Source organism: Plodia interpunctella, chromosome 26 (assembly GCF_027563975.2).
Source record: "Plodia interpunctella isolate USDA-ARS_2022_Savannah chromosome 26, ilPloInte3.2, whole genome shotgun sequence".
NCBI classification, from domain to species: domain Eukaryota; kingdom Metazoa; phylum Arthropoda; class Insecta; order Lepidoptera; family Pyralidae; genus Plodia; species Plodia interpunctella.
Genome location: NC_071319.1, coordinates 6,189,814 through 6,207,726, shown reverse-complemented (window position 1 = coordinate 6,207,726; position 17,913 = coordinate 6,189,814). Strand labels below are relative to the sequence as shown.

The 17,913-nt window shown below is 35.8% G+C and overlaps 1 non-coding gene across 1 annotated transcript in view; it reads right to left on the bottom strand.

The window, feature by feature from the left end:
• The window catches only part of LOC128681288 (small subunit ribosomal RNA), a 1,908-nt gene extending 235 nt beyond the window's left edge, over window positions 1-1,673 (bottom strand). The window contains exon 1 of the ribosomal RNA XR_008405975.1: window positions 1-1,673. This exon is cut by the window's left edge and continues 235 nt beyond it. This is a non-coding gene — a ribosomal RNA (small subunit ribosomal RNA).
• Window positions 1,674-17,913: the final 16,240 nt, after the last annotated feature.

Genomic DNA, 17,913 nt, shown 5'->3' with positions numbered 1-17,913 from the left:
GGGGGATAATTGCAAACCCCAATCCCCAGCACGAAGGAGTTTCAACGGGTTGCCCGGGCCTCTAGGCCAGGGAGAACATGCTGATTCCTTCAGTGTAGCGCGCGTGCGGCCCAGGACATCTAAGGGCATCACAGACCTGTTATTGCTCAATCTCGTGCGGCTCGAAGCCGCCGGTCCCTCTAAGAAGAATTTTAATACGCCGCCAGTGAGTTGCGCGACCGAAGCCGCGCACACCTAAATGGCGACGCCTATTTAGCAGGCTAGAGTCTCGTTCGTTACCGGAATTAACCAGACAAATCGCTCCACCAACTAAGAACGGCCATGCACCACCACCCACCGAATCAAGAAAGAGCTGTTAATCTGTCAATCCTTCCGGTGTCCGGGCCTGGTGAGATTTCCCGTGTTGAGTCAAATTAAGCCGCAGGCTCCACTCCTGGTGGTGCCCTTCCGTCAATTCCTTTAAGTTTCAGCTTTGCAACCATACTCCCCCCGGAGTCCAAAATCTTTGGTTTCCCGGAAGCTGCCCGCCGAGCCATTGTAGTAACGTCGGCGGATCGCTAGATGACATATTTACGGTTAGAACTAGGGCGGTATCTAATCGCCTTCGAACCTCTAACTTTCGTTCTTGATTGATGAAAACACCTTTGGCAAATGCTTTCGCTGATGTTCGTCTTGCGACGATCCAAGAATTTCACCTCTAACGTCGCAATACGAATGCCCCCAGTTATCCCTATTAATCATTACCTCGGAGTTCTGAAAACCAACAAAATAGAACCGAGATCATATTCTATTATTCCATGCACGAAATATTCAAGCAGCATTTTGAGCCCGCTTTGAGCACTCTAATTTGTTCAAAGTAAAATTGTCGGCCCACCTCGACACTCACTGAAGAGCATCGCGATAGGATTTTGATATTGAACCGGTGTTTTACCACCGATTCACCGACGATATGCTCCGCAAACGTGTCAGTATCACCGCGGATGCGGTGCACCGACAGCGCGGCGCACAAATGCAACTACGAGCTTTTTAACCGCAACAATTTTAGTATACGCTATTGGAGCTGGAATTACCGCGGCTGCTGGCACCAGACTTGCCCTCCAATTGTTCCTCGTTAAAATATTTAAAGTGTACTCATTCCGATTACGAGGCCTCGTAAGAGTCCCGTATCGTTATTTTTCGTCACTACCTCCCCGTGCCGGGAGTGGGTAATTTGCGCGCCTGCTGCCTTCCTTGGATGTGGTAGCCGTTTCTCAGGCTCCCTCTCCGGAATCGAACCCTGATTCCCCGTTACCCGTGACAACCATGGTAGTCGCAGAAACTACCATCGAAAGTTGATAAGGCAGACATTTGAAAGATGCGTCGCCGGTACTGGACCATGCGATCGGCAAAAGTTATCCAGATTCATCAAAATTAACGACTTCGAGCGCGAGTCCGCACCCACCGTCGATTGGTTTTGATCTAATAAAAGCACTCATCCCATCACTGGTCAGAGTTCTGATTGCATGTATTAGCTCTAGAATTACCACAGTTATCCAAGTAACTGAGTAAGATCTAAGGAACCAAAACTGATATATTGAGCCATTCGCGGTATCGCCTTAATACGGCTTGCACTGAGACATGCATGGCTTAATCTTTGAGACAAGCATATAACTACTGGCAGGATCAACCAGGGAGCTAACAAAAAGCGCGCGAGCGCGCTCTCTAGTCAGCGTGTGTGTTGTGTGTGAACACAACACAGTGAAACGCCGCGTCTCGTCCGAAGACCGGACGAGAGCGGCGCGTGCCATCTTCCTACTCTACTCATTCTCCTCCGTTATAGGGAAAGAGAGCGAAGCGAGAGAGCACTGTGGAGTTTTGTGTTTATTTTATAAACACGGGTCGAGAGAGACCTCAACCGAAAGTTCGCTAATAGACGCGACGCTTTGTAAACATCGTTACGTTTTTCACATATAGTGAAAGCGTACGCATTCACGTCAGAACACCCGGTGTCGGTGGGGCCAGAAACACAAGTCGTACGAACGAAGGGTCCTCGGTATACGATTATTTTATATTATAGTGGTGTGTTGTGTGGGCGAAGAGAGAACGCCCCGCCGCCGGTGGCAGTGTGGCTAACAGCGGAGGAGACGTTTCTCTTTAACCCGGTAATTTTTGTTGGGTGGTCGGCGACGCGCACTACCCGCACGGCAATAACTACCGTGAGGCCTGTGGGACACGTCACCTTGATCGACCTAGTCGGACGGATGAGCATTGGTATCAAAAAACGCACACCGTGTGTCCGTCGGTCGACAGTGAGGGCGAAAACGACAAACTCTCCATTAAACATAAAACACATACACAACAAACGACGTACACTTTTTTAAACACTAAACCCAGCAAGAGTTTGTTTCGTTTGTCAGTCTGTCTCTAATATTACAACATACACAACACACACAACAACAACACACATTGCAGCGTATCGTAAAAAAATATACAACACACCACACACAACACCGCCGCCGTATGTGTATATAAATATATAAAAGTTATAATATAGAAACAAATTAACAAGCACGCAACATCACAGAGCACGTCACCTATTGGATGATTTTGTATGTAAAAGGAGAGTTGGTATCGTTATCAGAAACGAGAGCGCGCGCGCGCGCTCAAGCGCTCTCCCCGAATCTTATAAATTGTGCGCAGAGACGACGGACACAGAGCGCCGGCGCGCATCTGCACACTAAGACTCGGGGTTTTCAAAAGCGCGCAAGCGCGCGCGCACATCGCGCCTCCGTCAGCGAGACGAGTCGAGCGCGCCGACGCACTGTCGCGTCTGCACTCTCAACCGTCCACTGCGGTGCACGTATAGATAGCAAACTGTTCAGGGATATCCTTGTGTGTGACGCGTCAGTGTTAGTGTTGATTAATATTAATATTAATATTAATATTATATATATTAAAAAATAATTATTAATATTAAAAAGAAAACTGTTCTATAATCACTTTTCAATATGAGTTAAAAAGTACGAAATAATTAATATTAAAAAAAATATTCATATTCAAAAAAGAAAACTGTTAGTTAGGTTAGGTTTATTTTTTCTGATATAAATATAAATAAATATAAATATATTAATTAATTAATTAATTAATTAATTATTAATTAATAAATTAATTAATTAATTAATTAATTAATTAATTAATTAATATAACACATACTTACTCAAACGCGTGTGGTTTTACTACTAATAATAATACTTGACAATACATTGTTTGTTTGTATATAATATGTAATACACCATTTTGAAAGACGACGCAATTTTCCCTCCAAAAGTTGTGACGACGTGTGATTTTTTGAAATATATAATTATAATCTCCTCTGTCTAGGATTTATTGGAATAAAACCGAGTGTTTCTGTGAAACAACATCAAAAGATCCTATTCCAAAGATTGTTTAACTAATTTGTAACAATAATATATAATGTAACAAAAAAAAAAAAAATTCAGATTCTCCTTCATGACATGTATATCTGACAGTGTCAGTACAATTTTTTAAACCATAAAGGTATATATGTTGATGATTAAAAAATATATGGATAATAAAACCAAATCCCGCGTTTCTATAATCACACCACACATTTTCAATATGAGTTAATAAGTACGAAATAATTAATATTAAAAAAATATATTAATATTAAAAAAGGTTAGGTTTATATTATTACTATTAATATAAATATAAAACAGTATATCATATCCGGCTCTTCGTGCATTTTAGTGTTGTTGTTCGTCGAACACAATCGAGGTTCGTGAGAGGTTGTTCGTGTATCTATGTTGTGGTGTGTACGACACCGTCGGCGCATGCGCTCGGCGTTTATCGTTATCCAATTGAGACAGACAGACTTGTTGGCGGCGGCTGTTCGTGTATCAAAATGAAAGAAAAATATAATATAATATAATATTAATATTAATATATAACATATCGAGTTTGTTATTGGTAACCCCGGTGTCAGATTAACAATAGATTTAAAATATATATATAACATATCGAGTTTGTTATTGGTAACCCCGGTGTCAGATTAACAATAGATTTAAAATCATATCAAATCAAATGGTATGTTTATTGGAAGCAACAGGAGGCCCATTTTTTGGACGTCCATTACCCTGAATAAATTGTGACCATTACCAAGAAATACCACTTTCGTAGTTAGTGGATAACTATGAACATCTCCAAAGTTTGAAGGAAACTCTAAAATTATAACAACACTAACGAAGATCGAAACGGCATGTGCATAACAGCTTAAGAGATTATTAAAGCCTTTCAAGATATTATTAGTAGTTAGGAAGTTCCAAAGTTTTCAGAAGAGTTGGCCAAGGGGTTTCCTCTGTCCGTAGATTTAACATATTTAATGTCGGCTATACATTATCGCGTAACTGGTCGCCGAACTTTAGCGGATTCAACATACATTGCTGGTTTTTCATTGGGGTAAATAAAAGCTATCATACAAATTACGCAATGTACGTGCATTGCGTCGGCATCTAATCTAGTTCGGCGATCAGCGATAGTGTTGTAGCTGAGACAGGGATACTGGACTGAAACTTAAAAAATATTAATATATATATATATACATATAAATTATTAATATTTATATATATATATATCAATATTAATATATTATAACTTTATATATAAATAAATAATATTAAAAAAAGAAAAGTGTTAGGTTTATGTTTATATGATCATATTATTTATTAGATTCCTGACATTATTTGTTGATAAACAAAATGAACTTGAAATAAAAAAAAATATGGAATAAAAATTTAATAAAACTAAATCCCGCGTTTCTATAATCACACCCAAATACACAGTGGTGTGTGCTTCGTTTTCAATATGAGTTAAGTACGAAATACTCGTAATTAATATTAAAAAAAGAAAACTGTCAGGTTAGGTTAATTTTGTTATCATTCGTGTACATATTTATATAACCAATTTTCAACAGTTTCTAGAGGTTTATGAGTCATAATTAAGAGAAAGAAAAAGAGCAATCATTTTTGGAGACTTCAACGTGGATCTGCTCATAAAAAAAGCCAAAACTAAACAGTACAATCAACTTTTAAAACAAACTGGACAAAAAATTATTAACAAAATCTCCAAAAAAATATTACACCAGGACAGGTCCACCCAGACTCCCACTAGATCATGCAAGCGCAGCTTAGACAAGGATAACAAAGATTCGACTCATCAATCCTAAGCTTGATTTCTCAAGCCCAAAATGACCTTAATATCCTTCAAGAGTGGTTTCAATATAATTTCCTTACTATAAACGTCTCAAAAACTAGCTATATAATTTATAAAGCAAAAAATAAACCAATACCCCCTTTCACAGCTCTCAAAATAAATAACATACCTTTACAACAACAACCTTCAGAAAAATATCTTGGCCTTCTCATGGATACCCATTTAACATGGAATAATCACATAAAAAATTTATATCAAAATTTGTATCGCTCCTTGCCTCCCTCCGGGTAAATGTTCGATTTATACCACGTAAACTACTTTTTACCATTTACAATGCGCTTATAAAACCACACCATCTTATTGAAGTTTGGGGAAGTGCTGCTAAAATAAGGTTAGATAAATTGCAAACATTACAAAATAAATTTATAAAAATGCTTTTTAATTATAACTTTCGCACACCAACTGCTAAAATCTATCGTGAAACCAAACTAATGACTATTAAACAATTATATATCTATAATACTTGTATTCTCATTCGTAAAATAATGAACAACAAAGTCCGCATCAACCTAAACTTTACTAAGCCAAAACAAGTTGGGCGCACCTGCACTCGTCGCGCAAGCTTTATCTTTGTGCCCAAGGTGCGGACAAAATACTACGGTCAGTCGACAATAACAAATAAGGGTGCGCGCCTTTTTAACAAGATGCCCTCTGACATTAAAAATAACTCGTTCGATGTATTTAAGAAGCCAAGCACGTCGTTACTATTTACTGAACTTGTCTGTTTCTACTTTTTATTTGTTTTTTAGTGTGACAACGAATATTATATGTGTGTTTTGTATTATGTTCTCATGTAAGTGATCTAAAAATATGTCTTAATGAGAATAAATGTCTTTAAACCTAACCTAAACCTCATATACAGATAAGTATTAATACACAAAAACTAAGAAATATCAACGTTATTTTCAATGTATTTTCTGAGGAGTTATACTATAATAATAATGTATCGAATTAAAATAAAAAGGAGCTAATCTTATGCATCTGTCAATTGAAAAATATGACAATTTAAGCCAAATTTATCTCGATACAATATGGCGGTCGCTCGCACGAATTTACGCGTCAATTATAGTTACATGCTATATTTCGAAATAATGACCTAACCAGTTCGTATCCAAAGCTCAAAGGACCGATAAAAATTATGGTTGGCCGAGTAAATAGGCCTTCCAAGCGGGGATGATAACTTCAGGTTTACGAGTTCACACCAAATAAATTATGACTATTTTTATGTATATGAAAACTTCCGCAAGCCAAAACCGCACTGCTTCCAAAATAATATAAAGAAGGCACTCACCAACCATCACCACCAGCAACCAGCAGCTCCTGATGTCCAGGTGTTCGCGTGCTATCAGGGGGTTTAGGTTGGTTCGTTTTCTTGTCTGAAGCGATTTTTACTTGAATGCGAGTCACAAACAAACCACTGCACTTATTCACAGAGTCTCCAATAACTTAGGAGAGACTAAGACGGTTTTCTCACAGAGGCCAGACGTAAAACTCCAAAAATATGAACCGCGTTATGAGAACATGAAAAAAGAAAATAAAGACCACTGGTGACATTTGCCCTTTAGTGTCTATGGGAACGACTAGACACCAAGAAGATCAAGGAGGTTCAGTCCCTACCTCCGTTTATAATGCCCGAAAGAAAGCGCTAGTTCAATCTTACGGGAAGTTTTCATATTATATAAATTTCTTATGTATAAAGTACTAAAAATAAAACCAACATGGTCCAACCATCTAGGAAAATTTCTAACTTTCCAATATTCAAGTGTGATATGCTGATTTTTTTTTTAAAGTAGTGGGTAACATACTGTTTGTTGTTTATGTGTATTCTATTGTTGTTTTATAATCCGCGGAGTTCTAGGTTCCTGGGTAACCAAAAAATTTTTTAAGATTTTTTGAGAACCATGTAGTAGTCTTCAACTTTCCAATATTCAAGTGTGATATACTGATATTTTTTTCTGGGAAGAGAGCTCGGAGAAAATTAGTATAAAAGTTTTTCAATATTTTACTACTCTTGAAATGACATTTATCGTTGATCCGAAACATTTTGATATATTTTCGTTATTTCGGCATTTCTCCAAATAACCTTGTTATATATTATGCTGCTATTTTGTGACCTTCTCCAATCTATGGCTACACCAAAGAAATCCGTAGATCATGTCAACACCTTTTTCTCGGGCGTCGGTAAGTCACTTGCTGAAGACATTTTGTCTAAAAGTTATCACAGTCCTAACTCCCCTAGTCCTAACAATACACCCCCTCTCCAATCATTTGTTTTACTTGAAAGTACGATCGAGGTAGTGGAAAACACCATACTATATATGCGGATATGGCTAATTTGCATTCTGTAAAACTCACTCGAACACTAGCGCTACACTTGCGGGTGCGTCGGCGAATTGAACTAAACTCACTCCGGAATTTTGACAAATATGTATGGGATGACGTGCAAATTTGCATTCTATAAGATAAACGTCAAAAAACTCACGACGGAATCCGCGCGGATTCCGACGTAAGTTTTTTGAAAGATCCACTAGCGCTAGCCAAGTGAGTGCGGGGCGAGGTGGAACTCCGTTGACAATGTCGAAATTCCGCTGAGTGAGTTTTAAGACCAGAGTCTAGCGATCCCATTTTTACAAAATTAGTATATAGCACATGCACATGCATATCATAATAATGCACCCAGAATTTTTAGACAAAATCATAGTCATTTACGTTAAAATGTTCTAATAGAAAAAAATATATAATGGTTAACTCAAAGCTATTTTTTATACTATTTACTTTAATAAATATCAGCTAAATTGTTTTTAATTATACTCTAATAAAATTATAAAGAACAAAAAATCAAGAAAATCAAGATCGCATAATATTTAGAGGTAGAAAGACGTTTGTTTCCCTATAGACATTCCTCTTAACTCGTTCACACGCGTTCGAGATAAACCATATAGTAGTAGATAAGCCATAAGGTACCGATTTTGCAACGGTTTCATATAGCCGGTGTTAACCGATATTTCATCGGTAAAAATATTTTTTAATTATTTTATATTATAACTGAGTGTAATAACTTGATGCTAACTCAATCATCAGTTCATGACCTGTTTATACGCTTTTATTGATTTCAAATAATGGTCACCACATTTATCCATATGTGCCCCATCACCGAAGCGAAAGAAGAACGCAAACTTCCCCTGTAACCTTTTTAATTAGGCATATCTAGAAAAAAGAAAAATAATCATACTTCCAATATTTTTTCTGTGCTTTGGATATTTCAGCTGACATTTTAATACAAAACATAGGTATATAAATTACCTCATTTATTGCTGCACCACTTCGCTTAGAGCGAGAAATAAGGTTATTAAGGTAGCTTATGTATATACTGTTTAAGATCTTTCTTAGTGCCTTATATTTTTCCCTCATAATCTTTTATTTCTTCCCACATCCTTATATTCTATACTATTCTCAATTTTTTAAATTCATCGGCTCAACCAAGGCATTATGAATGTCAGAAATTCAAAGACCTTATGAAAAAAAAATGAGAATATTTTTATATACTACGATATAAAAATTATGAAGAAATAAAAGATTGTGAGAAAATTTTGATGCATTTCAAAAGGTTGTGTAAAAATAAATAAAAATCAAAATTCCTTCTTAGTGCTCCCCTACTCTGTCCTAGGAACCTATACACCAAATTTCAAATTTCTACGCCCAGTAGGTTCGGCTGTGCGTTGTCTGTCAGTCAGTTACACAGTAATGCAAGAGTTTTGTATAGGTATATAGATAGTATAGATAAACTGTTTAAGTATTTCGAAAAAAACAATAATACTATCTATGACACATGAAACCTTTTTTAATATTTTAGCATAGCAACTGTCATATCAATAACACCAAATTTTACAATAAGTCGAATTTTATTTCTTGTATTATGAACAAATGCACCAGTTATTTACCGCAAACATAGACCGGTAATATTCGGTTTCCATGCACCGTCGTCCACCTTTAACTTAAAACGTCAAACAATGTATTCTGTTGTATTGATAATAACATTAACAACTCGATATTTTCATTATACATTATTTAAAAAATGCCGGAAACAATGAATAATCAATTTATGCCATATAAGGCAAGGCAAGAAGCATTGCCTTATATGGCAGATATATTCGTGAGTAAAAACGGCTGAAATATAGTGTGAAAAACCGTTAAACCTTGTAGCCGCGACTATCGAGTTGTTTTCGGGTTTATAATCGGGGAAACGAAAGAAGAAGAAACGCGAGTTGTCGTAAGACTAGCTTATCGCATCGCTTATAAGAAGAATCAAAAATATTCAAGTGCCAAGTTAATTAAAATGTTATATGTTATGAAATAATAAAGGTTTTTAAAATAAGTCAATTTTTTATTTCAAATTTATTAAATGTGAAAAGGTGTAATTATTAACATTGTTCGATATCACAAGAAATACAATCGTTTTGTAGTTCATCTTCTGACGAGGCCTTTATTCTAACTAGGTACCTAATACAATAAATTGATTTTCAACCATAGGTATACGTAGAACATGGGGCTAGTGTAGCTAGTATGAGAATGATTCTCACGAAATGAGAATTATGGTTGTGTAATACACCATACGCGACAATAGCGGCAAGGATCCAAACAGAAAACTGCATCTCATCATAGTATGTTCCGAATGAATTTATCTTTGGTCGATTTCAATTACTCATATAGGTCTTTCATCATTGGAAAGATAAATATTGAGGATAAATACATTACATTTACGACTGAATAGATAAAAATGAATATTCCATAATGGTTTGACGGGCGAGAACAACGAACTTCTAAATTAATCCCTATACTAGGTAGAATACTCATTTGGTTATCAAATGTATGGTCAAGAGTGTAAATATATCCCATAAGCTATTAATGTATAAACAAAACAAAAGTATTAGTGGTGTTGCACGATCAATTTACGTACGTAAATAATCACAAATAGTTGTTTATGCGGGTTAACTTTTTAATAAATAGTGGTTGAGAAATGAATCCTTGTCAAACCTCAGGTCGTAATCTAATGGCATCAAAATCGGTTCAGTCGTTTTTGAAATATTCACAATTTTGTAAAAAAATATTGTGTTCGCGGGGTCTAAGTTCGCGGCGAACAACTAAATCTAAGTTTACATATGACATAGTAATGTAAACTTAGTCTATTATCAAGCTATTATTATAAAGTATATTATTAGCTAAGATGCCTGGCAAAAGAGACACTAACAACTATCAAAATGTAAGTTTCACGGTTGTACATCAATACACGCCATCTAGTAGTAGTAGCGTTTCATAATCTAAGGGTCAAAAAGTCAGTTTGATAGTTCATATCACAACAAATAGTGAATTAAGTAAATAATAGTGTGTGAAAAATACACATTTCAAGACTAAACTTCAACGCTCGAGTACGGACTCGAGCGTCGAAACAATTAATCATTTTCAAGGAAATCGTTTCGTTTTAAACAATCCGGCGCAAGCCCATCTACAAGTTGAGTTTGCGCATTCTGTGCTCGTGGTCGGTTGATCACATAATCATTCATCTGATTATTTTTTGCTTATTAACCAAATACCTTATGTAAGTATATGATATGGGATATCGATCTATCCGACAAAGAGTCAGTCGATACATTGAGAAATGAATATTCTATTATTCATTTAATAACATTTTTATAAACGAGTTGTTTTGTACTCTTACGAGTAACGACTCTTAACATTTTATTCAAACATGAAATATTTTTTTAATTCACATATTTTAGAGTCATCTCCTTGTGATATGTGATTGTGAAGATATGTAGTGATCCTGTTCTAAGACGAGAACGTTGTACTTTATTTACTAAAAATTACTTAAATCGGAAAAAATATAAATTATCCCCATTTAACAATATTGATACAAATATAAATTGTAATAAGCATCGAGTCCGATGTTAACGTCCGCTGCTGTCTTTCTCCCATATCGTGTACGCATCGTGTGAACAAATAGAAGAGAATGTGTGGACGCAATGACGTGCTACGTGTTTTATATTTCATGGTATCCGCCCTTAATCTGACTCAAAACGGCGCTCGAGCGTTTTGAGGAGAGTCACATTGACACACGAGTGTTCTATGCCTGACTCGAGTCAGCGCTCTGTATTGTATGTATACAAACTGCTCAAGCGTCGACTGGCAGTTCACAACACTACTTGAAGATCACATCACATCACATCACATCACATCACATCACATCACATCACATCACATCACATCACATCACATCACATCACATCACATCACATCACATCACATCACAAGTAACTGACAGAATGTCAAATAAAGATCAAGGTCAGATCAAGATCAGATCAAGGATCAAGTGATGTGATGTGACTTTCGTGTTTTACGGAATCGCAAAGCTGCACTCCTATTCGCCGCTGATACCTGGAAACAAGCCTTCATCTACGCACAATCCGGCTTTGATAGTGTGTCGTGTTGGCTACAATCCAATCTGCTAACCCTGAATGTCAAAAAAACATGTTACCTTACATTTTCTATATACTACTCCTCTAAAAACTCAATTCCTCTTACGATTACAGCCGCTCTGCTTTCCTGCTCATCTTCTGAATCCTGCTCCTGTCCTTCCATTTATTGCTCAAAAATTGTCAAATATCTTGGTGTAACCCTTGACAATAGACTGTCTTTTCAGGCCTATATCAGTGTGATGACTGGCAGAGTCCGTAAACTAATTAATTTAAGAAATTACGGCATGTTGTTGCGCATGTCAAAATGGTATACACTGCACTCTGTCAATCGATACTTACATATGGAATCGTTGCGTGGGGTGGTGCTTGCAAGACCAATCTGATTAGACTTGAACGCGCTCAGAGAGCACTCTTGAAAGTATGCTTTTTCAAACCGATCCTATTTCCGACAACAGTCCTTTATCAAGAGTCGCAAGTACTAACTGTTCGTCAACTTTTTATCTTGAATACAATCATCAAGCAACATCAGGAAAATAAATATATGTCTACAACCAATCGTCAATCTCGGCGTCCCCCTAAAATTCAGACTTCTGCTTTTAATACAGTTTTTTCTCATCATTTTTATTGTTTCCTAGGTCCTTTTCTGTATAATAATTATCTAGTAGGATTAATCGCACATTGGAAATTCATCTTCAAAGTAAATTCTTATGTATAAAGACTATCAAAGAATACTTATTAGGTCTTGATTGTAATTGTACAGAAAATTTGTTGCAGCCTATTGCTTAGTTTGAGAAATTACATAAATCATTTAAAAACTTTTCTTCTTGTGTTATATATTTGTTTATAGATTGATTTTCGTTGTTTTATTGTTTTTCTTTATACTTTTACTTTTTAAAAACAATATGACACTATGTACACCAAGTGGGGAGAGGCTGGTGTACTGAGATACAAGCTCTGCTTAGTTTAGGCAGCAGTCTCTCACAATCTTAAATGTAATTTGCAACATATTGTTTACTTTGTTAATGTATTTATAGAAAAATAAAGAATTTTGAATTTGAAAATAAAGAATTTTGAATTCATATTTACAGCTTTTCACCCCTTTCACCCCCTTCGGAGTAGAATTTCCAAAAATCTTCTCTTAGTGCTCACCTACATGCCAAATTTCAGCTTCCCGCCCAGCAGTTTCGGGTGTATATTGTCTGTCAGTCAGTCACTCAGTAACGGAAGAGTTTTATACTGATATATTGATACATACTGCGCCCATTATATCTATATCAGACTTATACTTAATCGATAAAAACTATTTGTTTATTTCTACAAAATTTTAAAGTAAATCGGCTAAGTGGATTGTTATTTTAATTTTCCTACAGGACGACCCTCATTTTCCGGGATGAAATGTCTAGAAGATGTTAACCCGGGATTCCGAGGAATTTTTTATTCATAATTAGTTTTTCAATTATCCTACGGGAACTTGACCATTTACCAGGATGAAATGTATCTAAGATGTTAACCCGGTATATAAGGTACCTACATACCAAATTTCAAGCAAGCCAGTACATTTCGAGTGATGCGCGTTCAGACAGACAGACAATAATTTCCAAAACTATATTTTCGTCATCTATATGAGTAACTAAGTATATTCCATGAAGAATTAAAAAAAAATCCAATGTACGTACAAATTTGACCTTTCTTCGATTTTATTGTATGTATTGATATTTGGTATCCAACCTTTTATTTCTGTCAGTTCCTTCAACGCTTTTCTAATCCCGCCCGTTTTTTCTATATGATTTTTTAATATACCTGTTTTTGTTTTATTTCTATATTTCTTGATGCTGTTGCTAATTTGTTTACTTATAGACTGCAATTTCATGTACATTTTTCTTTTCTTTTTTATTAAGTTCCTTCTCTTTTCTACTAACATTCCAATTTCTTTATTTAATGTATAACTTCCTTTTGGTTTTCTACTTTTATTGATTGCAGGCCCATAGATTTCCTTATTGTATTTGTCTTCTACTATGTTCATTCCTCTACTTTCTGATTTCCTTCTAAATTAGTATGTTCTATAAATTTGTTTCTGCTTTTTTCACCTCTTTACTACTGATGATTGCCCTCACCATTCTATGGCTGGTGTTAAAATTAAATTGATTTAGAACATGTACGTCTTGGAACACTTTTCTGTTGTTGGAAACTATATAGTCTATTTCATTTTTGAATGTTCCATCTGGCGATGACCATGTCCATTTCTTTTTAGGATTTTTTTGAAAAAACTATTTATGAATGCTAGGTTATTTTCAAGAGCCATACTTATCATCCTTTTTCCATTTTTGCTTCTATTGCCAATTCCGAATTTTCCCATTCTTTCTTCTTCACCTGGTTGTCGAGAACCTATTCTGCCATTAAAATCTCCTATGACCATAACATTTTTGTGGGTATCTTTCAGTACTTCTGATAGTTAGTTATAGAAGACATACTTTATATGTTCATCCTGCTTTTCAGTATGTGCATATACTTGTACAATTGACCATTTATCCTTATATCCCTCTAGATATAAATTAAGTATTGCTATTCTTTCTGTTATACCCTTGAATTCGACTATGTTTCTTTTTATTTTTTTTTTAATCATGAAGCCAACCCCATATTGTCCTTTCGTTTCGCCTTTAAAACATAGTATGTAGTCCTGGTGGTCTTCAATTGATTCGCCGAGTCTCCTTGTCCAGGATTAATGTTTTACTGGCCACCGATAGAAAAGAAAGACATTGTTTTATTCTTGATTTAAATATTTTTTCACACAATGACAGATACAAATATTACCGCCGATTGCTTGTATGTGATTTTTGTTAAATTCATTGTTAATTTGAAAAAGTTATTATAATTTCATTTAATTACCACTATATAGTTTTATTTATTGCTGACCAAAGATTTTGGCCATTTGGTCTTTTGAGTTGGATAAATATTAGCGGCAAAAATTACTTGGTGAAAGTGTAGTGGTACACTATTGTAACGCATCAATATTTTGTGGCAACATACATTGTTGTCGGGCTTCGGACCGCTTGTGTACAAGGATAGCAAAGGAAAGAACGGTCAAGAAGAGGATTGAGCGTTACAGAGTGAGGAATACGGCGGCCGGGAGTTCGATTCCCGGAGGAAATAATTTGCGTTCTGAGCAAAAAGGCCAAGCTGTTTGGATTAAAGTTTGGTTGTGAGCTGAGCTTGCAACGAGCTAAATATTAGTGAGTGAATGCAAGTGAAATATTGTAAGTCGATTTTACTTAATATAGTTACAAAGGAAGTCCAAGAAGTGTTAATCATTGTGGTGTGTCGGATTCGAGCAGTGATTCTTCGTAAATAAACTTTTGGACGTATACTATTACTTGTATAGTATAATTTAACTTTAACTTTTATATAATTTGGTAGTTTTCTACTTACTTGTTATTTGTACGCAATATATGAACTTAGTGAATAGGTGTACTTTGTGTATATTGATTGTGTGATTGACTGCTTTTGCGAATATTAATTTATTCTTTAAGTAAAGTTGGAATCTTTATTAGCTATTCAAAATGATGTTAAACAAAAAATCTGCAGAGGCAGGATTAATTACAAAAAGAGTCCTAAGGACCGTGTAACAGTTCCATACTTAGAGATTAGGTTGGAACAATTAGAGCAGCAGTGGGCACAGTTCCACAGCACACACACTAATTTAATATCTACAGTTAAGGAGTCTGAATTGCAAAATTCCGATTATTATAAAAATAGTATTTATGACGAGGTTGAGGACGTGTATATGGAGTACAAAACTGATTTAAAACAGGTATTATTTGAATTAACTAGATCTAGGGATACCAAGGTCCAGCCTGAATATAGCAGTGATAGCGACTCAACTAGTAAGGTAAGGCTTAAATTACCAGAAATAAAAATACCTGTTTTTACAGGAAAGTACACTGAGTGGCAGACTTTCCGTGACCTATTTCTGGGCCTAGTGCACAATAATAAGTCGTTAGATAATGTACAGAAGTTTTATTATTTAAAAGGCCATTTGAAAGGAGAAGCGGAACAGCTGTTACGCAATGTACAGGTTACTTCCGATAGCTACGCCTGTAGTTGGAGAAAATTGGAAAATATGTACAATCATAAAAAATATATAGCTTCTGGTATATTAAATTGTTTATTGAATCAAAAGACGTTGACTAACGAATCGGCTTCTGATATTAAGAGGTTAGTCAGTACAACATCTGATTGTTTGGATTCAATGAAAACTTTAGGTATAGATGTCTCTAGTTGGGATATACTAATTGTACATATTATTAGTTCTAAACTGGATAAAGATACCCGGAAGGCTTGGGAATTAATGGTATCCTCAAATTCTTCAGATAAGTTTCCTACCTATGAACAATTTACTGAATTTTTAACTAGTCGTTTTCGAGGTTTAGAATCATTAGAGTTTAAATCTAAACAGCAAAATGTTCATAGAGTGACATCTCTCCATGTAAGAGAGGTGAAGGAGTTTGTGTGTCCATATTGTACAGAAAATCATAGATTAAGTTTATGTACAAAGTTTCGTAAACAGCCCAACAACTCACGTCGTAACTTTGCCAAAGAGAAGGTCTTGTGTTATATGTGTTTAAGCTCAAACCATACAGCTCGCTTATGTAAATACAGTAGAATCCGGATATAACGACCTTCAAGGGACCGGCGATACTATGTCGTATTAACCGGATGACGCACAAAACAGTTTTCCTATTTATGTAGTTAAATAAAACATTTCATAGAAATCACAAATGCTTTATTTTGATAGTTCTTAAACATTACAAATTACAAACATAGGTATATACCTATGTTTGTAATTTGTAATGTTTAAGAACTATCACATTTCTATTACAGAACTATCGCATTTTTATTACAGTACATTATGTACCTATGTTTATATAAACATAGGTACATAATGTACTGTAATAAAAATGCGTAAATAAAATACACAAGCACTACAGACAAAGCTCTGTGTTACTAACGTAGAAAGTCTGTTATTTGAGTTTGTTTTTGACAAACTTTTGTTCGGTAGTAAGAATGTCATACGGCATTGTGAATTCGTGACATCATTTTTTCATAAGATAATCATCAAAGTTAGTCTGAAGAAATACACTGAGTGTTTCTGCAGCCTTCAATGCTTCAGACACACTCAAAGTCGGATGAATCTCCTCTGGTTCGCCATCATCACCGTCGCTATCGTTGCTATTCGCGTCGTTGGTTGCGAGGGTTGCATTTGATTCACCGGCTTCCAATCGGTGTAATATTGCACTTTTTTCTTCAATTGTAAAACACTTTCGCTTCACTGAACTCATTTTGTCGAGCTTTATGAACTTATCATAACAGGTGACAAACACTAACTGTGATTTATAAGAGATGAAGCGCGCGGGGCGGGGGTGCGAGTGCGTAGGTAAACAAAACATTGCTCGTGTGTCGTTTTAACCAGACGTATTATCATAAATAATGGTCGCTATAAGCAGTTGGTCGCTTAAACCGGAGTCGCACTAAACGGTTATATTCTCTTAGTACCTATCTACGAAACCTAACTTGAGTAAACATTATCGTCGCTAAAACCGATTAGTTGTTATAAGCGAAGTCGTTATATATGAATTCTACTGTATATGTCTAAGTGTGTAATTTGTAAAAGACGACACCATATTTTACTTCACCCTAGTGGTGGATTTGGGTCTAATGGTAAAGACCGAATTGGAGGTATGGGAGATGATTCGTCGTCAAAAAATAATACAGTCCATAAAGAAGATGTGGTTATTAAACCTTTTAATAGAAATGCTGGAACAGTTCAGCCTACAATATCTTGCCTTTCGACAGGGGACTGTAACAAAACAGTTCTATTAAGCACAGCTGTTGTAAACGCTGTGTCGAAGGCAGGTACACAAAGGTCAGTTAGGTGCCTAGTGGATCAAGGATCCCAGGGATCATTCTTAACGGAAAGAATGGTACAATTGCTAGGTTTAAAGAAAACTTATTCAAAACATCTTATCACAGGTGTAGGTGGGGACAGTAAAGTCCAGTCAAATTGTACGGTGTCACTTAGGTTACAGTCTAGGATCGATCCTAGTTATGATTTGGCGGTCAAAGCTCATGTGCTTAGGTCGATCACAACATTTATCCCGACAACGACGGTAGCCAA